Source organism: Oratosquilla oratoria, chromosome 3, assembly GCF_046742065.1.
Source record: "Oratosquilla oratoria isolate Oo_2021 chromosome 3, ASM4674206v1, whole genome shotgun sequence".
Taxonomy (NCBI): Eukaryota; Metazoa; Arthropoda; class Malacostraca; order Stomatopoda; family Squillidae; genus Oratosquilla; species Oratosquilla oratoria.
The window spans coordinates 37,160,630-37,177,418 of record NC_134779.1 but is presented as its reverse complement, the minus strand read 5'-3'; the positions used below and the strand labels follow the sequence as shown (position 1 = coordinate 37,177,418).

At 44.1% G+C, this 16,789-nt stretch overlaps 2 protein-coding genes across 4 annotated transcripts in view; both read left to right on the top strand.

The window, feature by feature from the left end:
* The window catches only part of LOC143021634 (uncharacterized), a 109,149-nt gene extending 92,775 nt beyond the window's left edge, over window positions 1-16,374 (top strand). Inside the window, exon 6 of the mRNA XM_076179247.1 lies at window positions 16,286-16,374. The gene's annotated coding sequence lies outside the window, so the exon portion shown is untranslated. The remainder of the gene's footprint in view (window positions 1-16,285) is intronic.
* LOC143021605 (uncharacterized) overlaps window positions 1-16,789 on the top strand; it is a 477,388-nt gene that overhangs the window by 25,357 nt on the left and 435,242 nt on the right. The window lies entirely within an intron of this gene.

Genomic DNA, 16,789 nt, shown 5'->3' with positions numbered 1-16,789 from the left:
GCAAAACTTACACACAAACTCAAACGCCAGTAGTAGTTGATGGAGTTGTCATATAGTTTCTGGTGATGATGATAATGATGATGATGATGGTGCCTCTATGTGATGCTTGCGGGTGTTGAACGTTCGGAAGGTTTGGTGGTGACGACGTGCGAAGGTGACTTGGTTGGGGAGCTGGTGTGATTGTCCTTTTCCTGTTGCGACGGCGGTAGCGCGGCCATAGTTCTTGAAAGGAATGTCCTTGCATTTATTTTTGCTATCTATTTTATAATTGTTCATTATTGCTATCATTGTTGTTGTTATTGTATTGTTATCTTAATTTGTCGCCAGAAAACGGACTTTTCTTCCATTGACTTTTTGAACAAATCTTTGTAGAAATCAAGTAGTATTTTCTAGAATATTTGTGGAAATCTTTGTAGAAATCAAAAAGTATTTTCTAGAATCTTTGAGGAAATATGAGTAAGGATAACTTATGTGTACATGTGCGCGTGTTTGTGTGTATGAGAGAGAGGTGGGGGGGCGATGAGTGAGTCAATCACCCAGACCTTTATAGATGTGAATCTCCACTGGACAGGACTCAAAATTTCAATGGATAATAGCGGGTTCTTTGTACTTCGAGAAGAGAGCTGACTGACGGAGTCGCTGAAGAAGGACCCCCCAAGGAGGACCTCCAGGAGTAATTAAGAAGTGGAGGCGGATGACGGGTCGTTTGGGCGGGGCTTCAAATGATGGATCAATTTGTACCTCAAAATGCACCTGTTCGCAGTGATGTTCATTAAGACGGAGGTAGACTCCTGTACTGGTGATACTGTTGCAGGTAGTGGTGATGGTGATAGATCAGCTGTTTGGTCGTCATAATCTTGTCGGTGATGCTAGTTTCCCTGGTGGTGGTGACGATGGTGGTGGACAGCGGTGGTTGTTGTTGTTGTTGTCGTTCCCTAGACTGTCTGTCCGAGCAGTCCCGTCTCCCCAAGGAATGCCACAGCCGAAACTGGGTTTTCCCACAAATCCTTTATAGAGTGTATGTTGTGTTGTTTGCGTGCATGATTGTGTATAATGCAGTCTTCCATTATGTGTTGTATGGTATGGGGTGAAGTGTTACATCCTGGGCAGCTGTTCACAATGCGGTCATCTGGTAACTTAGAAGTGCTCGCAGTCTGGCCAGGTGGACTCTGTCCTTTCGTGGGACAGAGGATTCAGAACGCTGGATGGTGGTGGTGGTGATGTTTAGGTTGTGGTGATAGGTCATTTGTTGGGGATCGTGTTCTTGTTGGTGATAATTTCATTGGTGGTAATAGTTCAATCTGTTGGCGAAGAAGTTGTGTTGAATTCACACGCGAGTGACGAAGACGATAATTCAAATGTAACGATAGTGGCGGAGGACGGAGGTGTGAATGTACGATGTTGGTTCAAGTGAAGTTGGGTGAGAGCAGAATGGCGTCGGAAACGGCGGTAGACACGATGGTCGAGCCCATGGGCGGTGTGCAGGAAGGAAGAGAGTTTTTAAGAGTAGATGGTTGCGGTATATGGGTAGATGGGTTATCGAACGAGGAGGAGAAGGAGGAGGAGGCTAAAGAGGTGGAAGAGGAGGAAGGTGTGGAGCATAAGTAAAAGGAGGAAGCAAAAATTGACCCCACGATCACCTTCTGAAAAAGGTCGAGCAGTTGAGTTCTGCCCAGTGGATTTTCACATCTAAAAGGGCCTGATTCTCTCTATCTCTCTCTTTCTATCCTTTTCTCTCTCTCCCTCTTTCCCCCCTCTCTCTCTCTCTGTCTTTCTCTGTCTTTCTCTCCATCTCTCACTTTCTATCCCTTTCTCTCTCTCCCTCTTTCCATTTCTCTTTCTCTCTCTCTCTCTCTCTCCCTCTCTCTCTTTCTCTCTCTCTGAATTCCTTCAGTACGATGGCACACATTGAATATTTTCTTCTGACTAAGGACAGACGATTTTATTCATCTGAAGATGACCAGCCTAAAGGGGTCTCGCTTGGACAAGATCACTCTCACATCACTGACCATCCCTCAGCTGCATGAAATAACCTATTTTTAATTTTAATAATAATAAAAAAAAATCAAATTACGTATGTCAAAGTCCAGCGTGTTAAACGTAGGTTTACACAACTCAGAACGCAGGAATAGCTTAGATAAAATTTATTGATTTATTTATTTTTTATTTTTATTTTTTATTTATTTTTTATTATTATTATTATTATTATTATTATTATTATTTTTATTTTTTTTTTTTTTTTTTTTTTTTTTTTTTTTTTTTTTTTTAGAAAACTGAGTGCGAGAGAGACTTAGGAGTTCTAGTGATTGCTGACCTTAAATCCAGGAAACTGTGCATTAGCGCCAGGAATAGAGCTAACAGAGTATTAGGTTGCATTGCTAGGACATAAGAACATAAGAATGAAAGAGACTGCAAGAGACCATAAGGCCTACACTAGGCAGTTCCATGTCTATTACCACCTGTCATCCCCATCCATAAAGTTGTCTAACCGTTTCTTAAGACAATCGATAGTTTCAACGCTCACTACATGGTTTCTAAGTCGGACCGATACAAATAAAAGTGCAGAGGTAGTTATCGAACTCTATCTGTCGTTAGTTAGATCTCCTTGACTATGCGGTACAGTTTTGGTCTCCGTCCTATAGAATGGATAACAACCAGAAACAGTACAGAGGAGAATGACCAAAATGATAAATGGGCTCAGAAATTTACCTTATAAGGAGAGTCTAATGCACCTTAACTTACACTCTCTGGAAAGACGAAGAGTGCGGGGTGATCTAATAGAGGTGTTCAAGTGGATCAAAGGCTTTAACAAGGGTGACTCAAACAAGGTCATCATATTAAGACAACGGGGCAGGTCTCGCAATAATATATTTAAATTGGACAAATTTAGATTTAAGAAGGCAAGAATTGGTTTACCAATAAACTCGTCAACGAATATAATAGACTTAGTAACCATGTAGTGAGCGCTGAAACTATCATTTGTTTTAAGAAAAGATTAGACAACTTTATGGGTGGGGATGACAGGTGGTAGTAGGTATGAAACTCCCTAGTGTAGGCCTTATGGTCTCTTGAAGCCTCCTTCATTCATATGTTCTTACATTACAGTGTTTGGGATTGGTAGAAGAAAGTGGGTCTGGGGCTTTGGAAAATTGTACCAAATTATGATTATTATTATTATCATTTTATTTGTGTATTTATTTATTTTTTATTTATTTATCTTATTTTATTTATTTTTATTTATTTATTTTATTTATTTATTTATTTTACTTATTTATTAATTTTATTTTATTTATTTTTTATTATTATTATTATTATTATTATTATTATTATTATTTTTTTTTTTTTTTTTTTTTTTTTTTTTTTTAACCAGTGCTCTTTTTCTTTGGGACAAGGGGAGGTGGAGCCGCACAGGAGAGAAATCAGCAGAACGGAAGGACAGAAGAGAGAGATAAAGAGAAGGAGGAGGAAAGGTAAAGAGAAAGAGGAGGAGCAGGAGAGGGAATGAGATAAGTGGAGGTAAGAGAGAGAAGGGTGAAGCTGGCTATGAAGGCTGTAAGAAGAAGAAGGACATGAGGAAGAAAAAGAAGAAGAAGAAGGACATGAGGAAGAAAAAGAAGAAGACGAAGGACATGAGGAAGGAAAAGAAGAAGGACATGAGGAAGAAAAAGAAGAAGAAGAAGAAGGACATGAGGAAGAAAAAGAAGAAGACGAAGGATATGATGAAGAAAAAGAAGAAGAAGAAGGACATGAGGAAGAAAAAGAAGAAGGAGAAGAAGGCTTGAAGGCCTGACGTCACGGCCTTCGGAGTATTGGACTTCGTGAGGGGGGAGAGGGACGTGGTCGGAAGTACCCTCGTCACTCAGTGTGGCAGCCAGACAGGCAGACAGGCAGACAGCCTTTCCCCTCCTACCTCCCTCTCTCCCATCTCCCCCTCTCCCCTCCCCCTCTCCCCTCCCCCCTCTCCACTACTCTTGATTCTCACCAGATCTCCCCCTCTCCCCCACTTCTAGACCTCTTAGACCCATTCAGAACCCCCACTCTTCCCCCTCCCCCCTCTTCCCCCTCCCCCTCTTCCCCCCTCCCCCTCTTCCCCCTTCCCCGCTTCACCACCCCACCTTCCGTTTTCTGTCACACGTGGGGTTATTATTCCTTCGTCCTGTTATTGTTACCATCCCTCCTCCTCCCACCCTCCTCCTTCCTCCCTCCTCCTCCCTCCCTCCCTCCCTCCCTCCCTCCCTCCCTCCCTCCCTCCTTCCTCCCCTCCTCTCTCCTCCCTACTTCCTACAGCACTTCTCGACCACTTTCTTCTCCTTCAGCTCTCCTCCTCCTCCCCCTCCTCCTCCTCCTCCTCTCTTGGCACGACCCAACAGTTTTTCTCCTTCCTCACTCCTCAGCCTGTCCTCTTTCTCCTCCTCTTCCTGCTCCTCCTCCTCCTCCTCTTCCTGTCCCCCTCCATTCCCTTATTCTTCTCCTACTCTCATTTTCCTTCTCTTCCTACTCCTCCTCCTCCTCTTTCTCCTCCTCTTCCTCCTCCTCTTCCTGTTCCTCTTATTCCTCTTTCTGTACTCCTCCTTTTCCTGATCCTTCTCCTCCTCCTCCTCTTCCTCCTCCTCCCTCTCCCCCTCTGCCTTCTCTTCCTACTCTTCCTCCTCCTCTCCCTGCTGCTCCTCCTCTTCCTGATCCTCCCCTCCTCCTTTTCACCTGCATCTTTATCCGCATCTGTTCCTCTCTCTCTCTCTCTCTCTCTCTCTCTCTCTCTCTCTCTCTCTCTCTCTCTCCCTCTCTCCCCTATCTCTTCCCCTCCTACCCCATAATCCCTCTCTTTATTCAGTAACTTTCCTCCCACCCTTCCTTCCCCTCTTCTCCCCCTCTTCTCCCCCTCATCACCGCCAGTGTTCCTTATCAATGCTGACACCTTCCCCCTTTCCCCCCCCCCTCTCGCCTTACATCCGATACCTCACCTCTCCTCTCCCCTCTTCTCTGCCCTCTCCTCTCCCCCTCTCCTCTCCCCTCCTCCCTCTCCCCCTCTCCTCTCCCCTCTCCCTTCCCTTCCCCTCCCTTGCAACCATAAGAGAGATAATTACATACAGTTAATATACGTAAGTTTATTATAACACGTCCAGGTATGCTTCAAGTATAGATTAAAGAAGTCGGTACATTGCTACACGCTGACCTGTGCCAGGCCTGAGGACATGTTAGGTCATGTCATGTTAGGTTAGATTAGGCTGATTCATTTTAGGTTAGGTTAATTAATTTGAAGTTAATTATTTTCAATTTAGGTTAGATGAGGTCATGTTGGGTTAGGTTAGGTTAAATCAGGTTAGCCCAGGTCTTGTTAGGTTAGGTTAAATCAAGTTAGCTTAGGTCATGTTAGGTTAGGTTAAGCGTCAAGTCTCTCAGCATGACGACAGAAGGCTCCCCGGGTGGTCAGCTTATGCTTCTGGGGTATGCATATGCATATCGGTTGAAGCATGTCGTAGGTAACGCAGATGATAGATAATTATAAAGCATACAAGTTCTGGAGTAGTTGTGAATAATCGCAATGTGGGTGGGCTGCTCCAAACTAATGCATACCATCAATTCTCTTCCCTTCCCTCTCCTCTCCTTCCCTCTCCTTCCCTCTCCTTCCCTCTCGTTCTCTTCCCCTCCCTCTCCTTCCCTCTCCTCTCTTTCCCTCCTCTCTCCTTCACTTCCCTGTCCTTTCCTTTCCTCTCATTCTCTTTCTTTCTTTCTCTCTCCTTCCTATCCCTTACCTTTCCCTCCCCCTCCCTCTTCTTCCCTTCCCTCTCCTTCCCTTCCCTCTCCTTCCCTTCCCTCCTCTCTCCTTCCCTCTCCTTTCCTTCCCTTCCCTCCTCTCTCCTTCCCTCTCCTTCCCTTCCCTTCCCTCCTCTCTCCATCCCTCTCCTTCCCTTCCCTTTCCTCTCCTTCCCTTTCCTCTCATTCTTTTCCCTTACCTCTCCTTCCTATCCCTTCCCTCTCCTCCCCTTCCCTCTCCTTCCCTTCCCTCCTCTTTCCTTCCCTTCCCTCCTCTCTCCTTCCCTTCCCTGCCCTTCCCTTTCCTCTCATTCTCTTCCCTTCCCTCTCTTTCCCTTCCTTCTCCTTCCCTTCCCCTCTCATTCCCTTCCCTATCCATCCCTTCCCTCTCCTTCCTTTTCCCTCCTTCCCTCCCCTTCCCCTCCTTCCCTTTTCCCCCCTCCTTCCCTCTTCTTCCTCTCCCTTCCTTTTATTCCCCTTCCCTTCCCTCTCCTTCCTTTCCTTTTCCTTTCCCTTCCATTCCCTTCCCTCTCCTTTCCTTCCTCTTCCTTTTCTTTCTTTCCCTTCCCTCCCTTTTCCTTCTTTCCCTTACCTCCCTTTTCCTTCTTCCTTACCTTCCCATTCCCTTTCACTCCCCTTTCCTTCCCTCGCCTTCCTCTCCCTTCCATCTCCTTCCATCCCCTTCCTTTCCATTCCCTTCCTTCCCCTTCCCTTCCCCTTCCCCTTCTCTTTCCCATTACCTCCAATCACATTCTCTCCCACTCCACGCCCTTCACCTTCCCCCTTCCCTTCCCTTCCCTTCCCTTCCTTTCCTTCCCATATTCTCATCCTCCCTGCCTTCCTATCACCTTTCTGTCCCTTCCCATCTTCTTCTCCCCCCCCTTTCCTCTCCTCTTTCTCCCCTTCCACTTCCTTTCCTCTTTTCATCGTCCTATCATTCTCTTTCCTTCCCTTGTTCGTCCTATCCTTTCTTCTCTCGTACTTATCCTCACTCCCAATTCCCCTCTCCCCTCCCCCTTCTCTTTCTTTAGCCCCCCCACCCTCCCCCAACTCCCTCGTAAGACCAAAATCCTAATTTGCCTTCTCTTCTCTTCCTCGGATTTAGTTATCTCCTCCTCCTCCCCCTCCTCCTCCACCTCGTCCTTCTCCTCCTCCTCCTCCTTCTATTTGCCCTCTTCCTCCTCTTCCTTCTCTTCTTTCTCCTCCACTACGTCTTGGTAGAGGTGTACTTCTTCCTACTTCTGCTTTATTCCAACCACCAACTACATTTCCTCGTTCACTTCCTCCATCCTTCCTTGTTCTACCTCCTTCCTTCCTTCCTTACCTCCTCCTCCTCCATTGCGTCTAGGTAGAGGTCTGTCCTCATGTACCTGCCTCCCCTCCAGCCTCCAACTACATTTCCTCCTTCCCTCCTTCCCTCCTTCCCTCCTTCCCTCCTTCCCTCCTTCCTTATGCGCACCATATGTCGTAGGGCTCAGATTGTGGGTTTGGGGGGTAGTGGGCGAAGATCATGCCATCCGAGATTGTGGCCATAACTTGCCCAGGGGAGGAATTAGGTCTGACTTGACAATGGCGAATGTCTGCGGTACTTGGTCCGCCGCGGGGGATGTGGGGCTCGGGTGGCGGCGCGGTGAGGAGTCCTGGTGCTCTTTGGTTGTGTACTGTTGGCCTGCGCGGTGAAGTTACGTGGAAGTACGTGGACAAATGAACAACAACAAACCTGTGGGTCCTTACATGGCTCTTTCGGTAGCAAACCTATTCTCACCTTAATCTATATAGATGGAAATAATTCCAGTCCGGGGTTTGTATCTGCAGGAATTAAAGGGTTGGGTGGGAAGTAGAGGGTGTATTGTATTGTACCTAGCGCACTGAGCTGGGTTGGGGAAAGAATATATTTTCGGCACTTTTTGTATAGTTATATATCAAAATGGGTGTAATTCGGATGGGAGTGAGAAAGTGTCCTCCAATGGGTGACTGGTTTGGCAACAAAACTATGACAAAATACTCTTAATGTTTAGGTGTATATCTCTTGACAAAGATGGATAAAAAAAATCCGCAACAATCTGCCTTGAATGACTGATTGGATTGTTTTGGTCATATTTGGAGACTCACATTTATGAGGACTTTTTTCGACAATTTTCTTCATCTGAAACCACTGAGAAACTTTTCTCTACGACTGTACTATATATTAGGTCTTTCAGGGTGAGGGCTTTAGGGTGTAAGGGAAGGCGCCGTCGCGGTTAGGGGGAGGAATCAGGGAAGAAAGTCGGGATGGCGTGGGAGAAGAGGTGGGGGGAGGGGGGAATGGGAGGAGGGATTTATAGATTGATCGTGAAATTTTTAGTGCCTGAGGGGGAGAAAGCTTAGGTGACCTTTAGAAGTTGTTGGAGATGATGATGATGATGGTGGTGATGATGGTGATGATAGGCGTGTTAATGGTCGTTGAAGGAAGGAAATTTGTGTTAATGGTGATAGTAAGGAATGGTGACAGTTTGATTAGTGGTGTTCTTGAAGGTGAAAGGGAAGGTGGTGTTGGCTCCGGTACTATAGGCAAGAATGGTGATAATGGTTTGGATGATTATGGTGATGTTTGGAAATTGGTGGTACTAAAATTGTAATAATAATAATAATAATAATAATAATAATAATAATAAAAATGCTGGTACAAGAATACCAAATAACCTGTTGTTTGTTACTTTGCAATAACTTCGACCGGGGATGGGGGGGGGGATATACTTTCATCCCCCCTTCTCTACCCCCCTTTCCACTCTCCTCTCTTCCCTTCCACCTCCTTTCCTCTTTTTATCGTCCTATCATTCTCCTTCCCTTGTTCGTCTTATCCTTTCTTCCTACCGTATTCTCCCGTCCTTATCCTCGGGCATTTGAGATTAAGCCACGCACACGCGCGCGCGCACACACACACACACACACACACACACACACACACACACACACACACACACACACACACATTTAAGATTAACCTCCTCACCACCATACACAAAATACTGATTTGTGGTGATTTAATTATCTTACGAATTGCTTTTGCCCCAGGGGGGCAGTGGGCGAGATGCAGGGATGACCCGTCATCCGAGAGGAGCCAAGAAAAGAGGGAGGGAGGAGGAGTGGATGGGAGTGGAGTATGTGGGGATGAAATGGGTGGGAGTGGATTTATGCCTTTGACATTGGCTACCTCCCTGGTAAGGGGGAAAAAGCCCTTGGTATATGTATGTGTACATGTACGAATAGACAAAAACAAACTGAAAATTAAAATAATACAAATAGAAATAGTAATGATAATAATACGATAGCAAGGATGATATTGGTAATGGTAATAATGATATTACGTTTATGATGAATGAAAATTAATAATGATTATACGAATAATGATGGTAATGATTATTATAAGAGGGTAATATGTTACTAATAGTAATAATGATAGTACTAAATTGTATGATAAAGAATGTTATTGAACAATACAAATATTAATCATAGAAATAATGATAACGCCTGTTATAATGAATAATCATGAATAATAATAGAATACGAATTATAACGGTAATAATGATAATGGTAATATTTGTAATGGTAATGATAACGATATGATAATAATAAATGATAAATTATTTCAAAAATAGTAATAAATAACAACAAAAGTAGATGTCACAATTACATAAGTTTTTTTTTCCTCAACTTATCCTTACAAGCGAGCTTACAACCGTCCCAATGACACCTAATAACAGTTATTATGACAGATGTGGTAATAACGCTTAATCTGACAATTGCAGCACTTATCTAAGATCTCTGGTTTCCTGTAGTGAGCAGTGATAGCGTAGCTTCTGTGGCTGTTAGCGAGACTGTATGTGTGTACGGTATGTATGTAGCCTATGTGTATATGTGTATATATATATATATATATATATATATATATATATATTATATATATATATGTTTGTATGTATATGTGTATGTATGCACAGTGTGTACGTATATATATGTGTTATTCACCATTGTCTTGGATCACATGTTGGACTCGTGATCGACAGCTATTACTCTCCCGGAAGAGAGCTCAGAGCTCATATATGACTGATCTATGGGTAATGCTGTGACCTTACACGCACCCACACCCAACTCCCCGTTCACGAGAATTGGAGTAACGACCCGCAGTGCAGCGATACTGAAATTATTTCAGCCTTGGTCAGGTTTCGAACCAGGACCGCCGTAGTGGCGGCCGCGAACGCTACCAATGCGCCATCGGGTGTGTTTGTGCGTGTGTGTGTTTTTCACATGACGACAACAATAATAGATATGTAAAGAAAATAGGTTGACTGTTGCATGCACACATCACCAGTGGAATCGTCTACCTTTAGCCAGAATAAAATATAAAGGAACCCCGCTACAACGACCCACCTACGAGGATAGGATCTTATACAGGTCGTTCCCCAAGTGTTCTAAGGTCGTCAGCTGCCTTGGGGCACCTATAATTATGACGTTTCTGTGACGTCAGTGATGGAAGCGCCATTGCCCTGTAATTATTGGGCGCCGAAGGGGGGCCAGGCGACCATTGGGTAGTCGATGAACGATCACGAATACAGGTCTAAGTGTTGTGATGGGTGGAAAGGAATGTGGAAGTGGAGGGGGTGGGGGCTCATCTGGGGCTGTGATGTTAGTCGATCTGTGGGAACGTTTTGAGTGATTTGTGATTGTAGAGCGATTGTTGTAGTCGACTTGTGGGTGTTAGTGGGAGTGATACTTGTTGAGTGCCTGGTGATTGTAAAGCGATTGTTGTAGTCCACCGGTGGGTGTTAGTGGGAGTGATACTTGTTGAGTCTCGGGTGATGGTAGAGGGATTGTTGTAGTTGACCGGCGGATGTTATTGGGAGCGCCACGGTACGTTCGAGTCTTGGGTGGTGTTTGAGTAGGTGCTGTCAGAGTTCTATTCCCGTTCAGGACTGAAAAACGTCACAAAACTGAAGACTTGGAAAAAAATTGACAGTAATTTCTCCTTACTTTGTAGTTTCCTTAAACCTTTCTCAAGCACTCCCTCTATGACTCCCTCGAAGAACTGGGAGTTCGAACGGCAGTTCAGGTCCTCATTGTGGTAGGTACTGGTCGTGGTGGTGGTAACGGTGATAGGGAAAGAAGACAACCGTTAGCATCAGAAAGATCTTCAGAGAAGCTAGATGCGCCCGCGACCTGGAAATCAACCCAATGATAAAGTAGTCTTCTGTCTACTAATTATTGGCAGTGTGGGGGGAAGGGGGAGGGACACTGGTGTGGTGGAGGGAGGTGGGGTGACGGGAGTTTTTTTTTTTTTTTTTTTTTTTTTTTTTTTTTTTTTTTTTTTTTTTTTTTTTTTTTTTTTTTAATAATAAAACGTATCGACTCAGTCGTAGTGTCTGTAGTAGTGGAGTAGATGAGCGGTTATCAATTAAATGGTAGTGGTAGAAGCTAGTTGATGGTTCATGGCATCTAGTGCGCATCTACGAGACACAGTACTATGTTTAGTCCGTTTTTTTCATTGATGCCATGTTAGGTTCATATTGGCTCTTATTGATTACTTATATATACGTACACTGTTATTACTTGTGCTATTGTGGCGGAGGTTGGGTTATTGATTTTGTTGTTAGTCACTCGCAGTAGCGGCTGGTCGTCGTTGATGGTGACTGGATTTTCTTTGATGCTGTTAAAGGATCTTCTCGCGCGCGCGTGTGTGATTTACCATGGTCTTTGGATCACGTGTTGGATTTGTGATCGACAGTTATTTTCCTCCCGGAAGAGAGCTCAGAGCTCGTATATGACCGATCTATGGGTAATGCTGTGACCTCACACGCACACACACACACCCAACTCTCCGCCCACGAGAGTTGGAGTAACGACCCGCAGCGCAGCGATTCTGAAATCATTTCAACCCTAGGCAGGATTCGAACCCAGACCTCTGTAGTGGCAGCCGGGAACTTTACCAACTGCGCCACGTGTGTATGTGTGTGATTCACCACGGTCTTGGATCACATGCTAGACTCGTGATCGACAGTCCGCACCCTACTGGAAACGTGCTCGTCTCGCGTTTGCTTAGTTGTGGGTTCGAATCCCGCACTCCACTCCGATTCTTAGCAGTCCAAGCATACAGGGCAAAGGTGATGGGTTTGGCTGCAACTACTCAGCGCCTCCTGGCGTAGGCAAATCACCTGTTACAGCCCCAACCCCTCAATCCTCTTCTGTCCCTCGGCTATCTTCTCCTTTCCACATACTCCTTTCTCTCTCTCTCTCTCTCTCTCTCTCTCTCTCTCTCTCTCCCTCTCCCTCTGTCCACCTACCCTCCTACTCCAATTATGGCTTTAATTTCCCCCCACCTACTTCCCTACTCCAGTTATATCTTTAATTTTCCCCTCTATTTTTTCCCTCTAACCAACACCCACTCCCTCCCGTTACCCACCCACCTGGTCATTGTTCCCCTTCTCCCCACTGCACCCAGACACCTATACAACTCGCCGCAATACCCAGCTACGATCACGGTCCCAGTCCGCCACAATGGCCACCAGTCATCATCATTTCTTCTTGTCCAGCCTTCCCCGGGTTCGCTAACAACCACGGACATTAGATCTTTCGGTCCTGCAATCTTGCAAGTCATAAGCAAGAAGTAGCTAATTTTTCTCCTCCGTCCCCAGGCGTCCCGAGAGAGAGAAAAAAAGGAGGAGATGCGGAAGAGGAACGTAGCGGGCGGAGACTACGAGAACCTGCGAATAGCGAGACCTTAGGTTGTTGACTCAGAGTGGTTCCTGTATTCTGGATCAGATTTTTATTCATTTATTTATCTATTTGTTATCTATGTTCTTTAGGTTGGGCCAGACTTTCTATTGGATTATGGCCATCATGGCCCTCTTAAGTCGGAGGAAAAAAAAAAAAATGCCATAACACCTTTATTTATATTACATTTTTTAGGAGGCCATGTTGTCAGGTCGGAAGGATTTTTTTTTTTTTTTTTTTTATATACCTTCTCACCGGCCGGGCTGATGAACACACACAAGCTACTTTATTTACCAAGCTTTGCATGTTATGTACAAACGCTAGGCACACTTTTTTTTTTTAACTTTGGTCGTCATACCAGCGCTGGTCGGCAGTTCGGCGGAAAAAAAAATTCTCCAGTTTTTATTTTATTTTGATTTCGGATTTTCCAACGTCGGCGGGCCCGTAACCCAATGAATATAAAAAAGTCTGGCCTTAAAAAAGCTTTCTTCATTAGCCCACAACCGGCGACATATTGGTGTAGTTAGCGAAATAAGATTATCAGTGTTGACAGTCTCCTGTAGTTAATGTACAACTATATAAGACTTACAATGCGTGTATGCAACTTGCTACGATTAAATTGTAGTTCTTGCAGTAGAAAAAGACTCACTTCGATTGGGAGAATGATTTGTTGGAATATGAGTTAGCAAATGAGGGTTTGCCAAAGGGATGAATAAAATCGCCTGGCGACAGCCGTAATAACAGAGAAAGTTCCACCCGGAGTGGGAGAGATTAACCGACATATTGGATACCCCCTGGGATTTAATAAAATTATCTAACGACAGCCAGAATTAAAAACACACATGGTTCTCTTCACCTTGGTTTGGTGTGTGAAGGACAAAACACCCCCTAAGACAAAACACCTCGTGGACAAAATATCTCCAGACGAAACATGACCCGGAGAAAACCCCCCTGTAGGTGTGTTTGTTTTTCTTTGTCGATAACCAGGACTTATATTCTCTTGTGTCTTGGGTCATCGGTCCTTTTGGTTTTTTGAAACCTTTTTACAGTAAGGCAGGAAAAGTTGCGTGGACGGAAGTAGAGAGAGAGAGACCGAATAAAGAGAGTGTAGAAAGAAGTACGGAAAAAAAGAAGAGTAGGATATAAAAATACAAAAAAATATATAGAAAAAGAAGATTGGGTAAGAGGCAATGAGAAGGCAAACCAGAGAAACTTAAGAAGAAGAAGGCTGATTGAAAAGGTGGTGGATTAGGGAAAGGGTAAATGCTGAGGAGAGAGAGGAGAGAGAGATGGAAAGGGTGCAAAAGGAGATTGGAGAGGAGAAAGAGTAAGAATGAGAAGAGAAATGACGGTAGTTGAGAAGACTAATGCTGGGCTGGAGGTGTTCATGAGTTGCAATGAGGCTGTGGTAGAGGTGTGATGTCTGTGGTGGTTGTGGTGATGGTCCAAATTAACTGTGGTGATTTAAGTTTTGTTGTAGGTTTGAATGCAGAGGTGATGAGTTTAATTACTGTGGTTGTGGGGATGGTTCAAAGTAGCTGTGGTTATTTAAGTTTTATGGTAGGCTTGAATGTAAATGTGATGATTTTAGTTACTGTGGTTGTGGTGATGGTTCAAAGTAACTGTGGTGTTTTCAGTTTTGTTATGGTAGGCTTGAATGCAGATGTGATGATTTTAGTTACTGTGGTTGTGGTGATGGTCCAAAGTAGCTGTTTTAAGTTTTGTTATGGTAGGCTTGAATGCGAATGTGATGATTTTAGTTACTGTTGTTGTGGTGATGGTTCAAAGTAGCTGCGGTTATTTAAGTTTTGTTGTAGGCTTGAATGTAGATGTGATGATTTTAGTTACTGTGGTTGTGGTGATTGTTGTTGCAAAGGCTTGGTTGTGGTTGTGATTTGCGGGAAACAGTGGTGTAAAGTGGTGGTAGCGGTGGGATGTAATTTTATTTAACAGTGTGATATTAGATTATTATGTGGTTTTAGCTTTTGGTGATAGCTTCGATTTTGGTTGTGATGATGTGGTGGATAGTGATGTGGGTGTGGTGGTTGCTGCGATGCCGTACATGGGTGTTTGATGACTGATGTGGTGTGATAGTGATATATTGTATTGGGTAACTACGTGCTTTGAGGTTGGCACTTATCTAATTAGTTAGTGCTGGTACGGTTTAGCAACTTTTTTTTTTTTTCATCTATTAGATGTCAGACCTTGGGGGTATCTCACTTTATTATTGAAGAAGGAAATACAGTTGTTAAAGGTTGTTGATTGTGACGTAATAACGTGATTAGAAGTTAGATTGTTGTGGTGATATGATGGTGTAATTCTGTAACAGTGGTGTTAGAGATGATGTAGTTACTTCATTAGTGATGATGTGTGAGGGTATGGTGATATTGAGTAAGTAGACAGCATTGCTGTGTGGGCCCAGGAATGATGATAATGTGGTGATGGTGAGAGTGGTGATATATATATATATATATATATATATATATATATATATATATATATATATATATATATATATTTTTTTTTTTTTTTTTTTTTTCCTGATGTCTTACCGATGTTCTGACGATGGGAGAAGCGTCTGTGACATCACAGGGAGACAAGATCACGTGACAGGTGACAAATCCTCCACAAAACACAATCGTCTGGCGTTAACCAGACTAAAACCAAGAGGTTCTCACCCTACGAAGACACGACGATGTGGTAGAGTGATCATGCATGATGCTGAGGTGTAATGCTGTGTTGTGATAAGGGAGAGTTTGTTGTAGGAGAGGGGAAGGTACGGGGAGATGGTGCCTTGGTGGTGGTGGTGGTGGTTGTAGTGAAGTGGACACTCCTTCGCGGTGAAGTAATTATGGGTAGGGAGGGCAGGTAGTAGGATGGAGGAGGAGGTAGGTTGGGGGGGGATAGCCTCTCGTTAAGGAAGGGGGTTAGATGACGTTGGGGAAGGAGGGGGAATTAAGCTCCGTTGGGGATTGAGTACGTGTGATGGGGAAGTGAGGAGGAAATGGTGAGTTGTATGGGGAGAAGAAAAGGTTTGAGATACTGTGTCTGGGAGATGGATTGGGAGGAAGGAGGGAGTGATGTTGGGGGTGAGGGGGATCGAGAGGAGGAGGAGGAGAGGGGGGGAGTGAGGTAATGATAATTATGGAGGAGGTTGAAACGGTTAATATCCTTGTGTAGATGGCGCTAATAGACCCCGGGAATGGAACACCCAGGTTCGGGGAGGTAACACCCGGTTTTGGTGGAGGAGGTGGTAGAGGTCTGTGAGGTGCTTCGGGTGCCCTACGTCGTGAGAACCAAGCCGACGTAGAAGAAGAGTTCTCCTCTCTCTCTCTCTCTCTCTCTCTCTCTCTCTCTCTCTCTCTCTCTCTCTCTCTCTCTCTCTCAAGATAAAATACTCCCGTGTGTTGGGTTTGCTTGGGTGATAACATGGCTGTGTGTTGGGAGTGTTATTGTGCCTCATACAGGTGGTGATGTGGGTTGCAAAGGCTACTTCTCCACCTGTGACAGCTGGTGTTCTTGGATGCAACCAGCTTCGACGGTTGTAACCTGGAAGTGGTGTTGGTGGTTATATGGTGATGGCGGTGGTGGTGTAAATGGTGGTAATGTTCCAGGTGGAGATATTTTGACCAGTGGTGTGTCAGCCGAAAGGGAAACAGAATAAACAAATAAATTTATAGAAAAGAAAGAAATTAAGATCCTGGGACCGACAGGTTTAGGAGTCTTTACAAATGCAAAACTCGTTTCGTTAATCTCTTGGGTAATGTTTCGTTTTCCTTATCAGATCCAATCACAGAAGAAGAAGAAGAAGAAGAAGAAGAAATCCCAGGATACGTAATTGCCAAGAACATTCTGATCCCCCTGAAAAAAAAAGATAAACAAAATACACATGTCTTCCAGATTTGTTTGTGCATGTATTTAAGAACAGGTTTTGTGTTCTGCATCTCAAACACCACGGGATTTCAACGCATGGAACCTGTATTTGCGAAGATAAAGGTTTGAGAATTCAAATTTGAATAATAACGGTCACTCGGTTAGCAAGAAATATTTTCGAACTAAATACTTTTTTTTTTATTATACAAAATGTTTTCTTATTCCCCTCTCAAATATTAAGATCGCAGTTTTGTTTCAATGAACGACCCATGCCCTTAGTTTTTTATCTCAATCCTCAATTTCTATCACCGTCTTCCCCTTTCAGATCTGAAACTTCCTACCTCTCCTCCTCCTTTTCCTCTTCCTCCTCCTCTTTTTCTACTCCTCCTCCTCTTTTTCTACTTCTCCTCCTCCT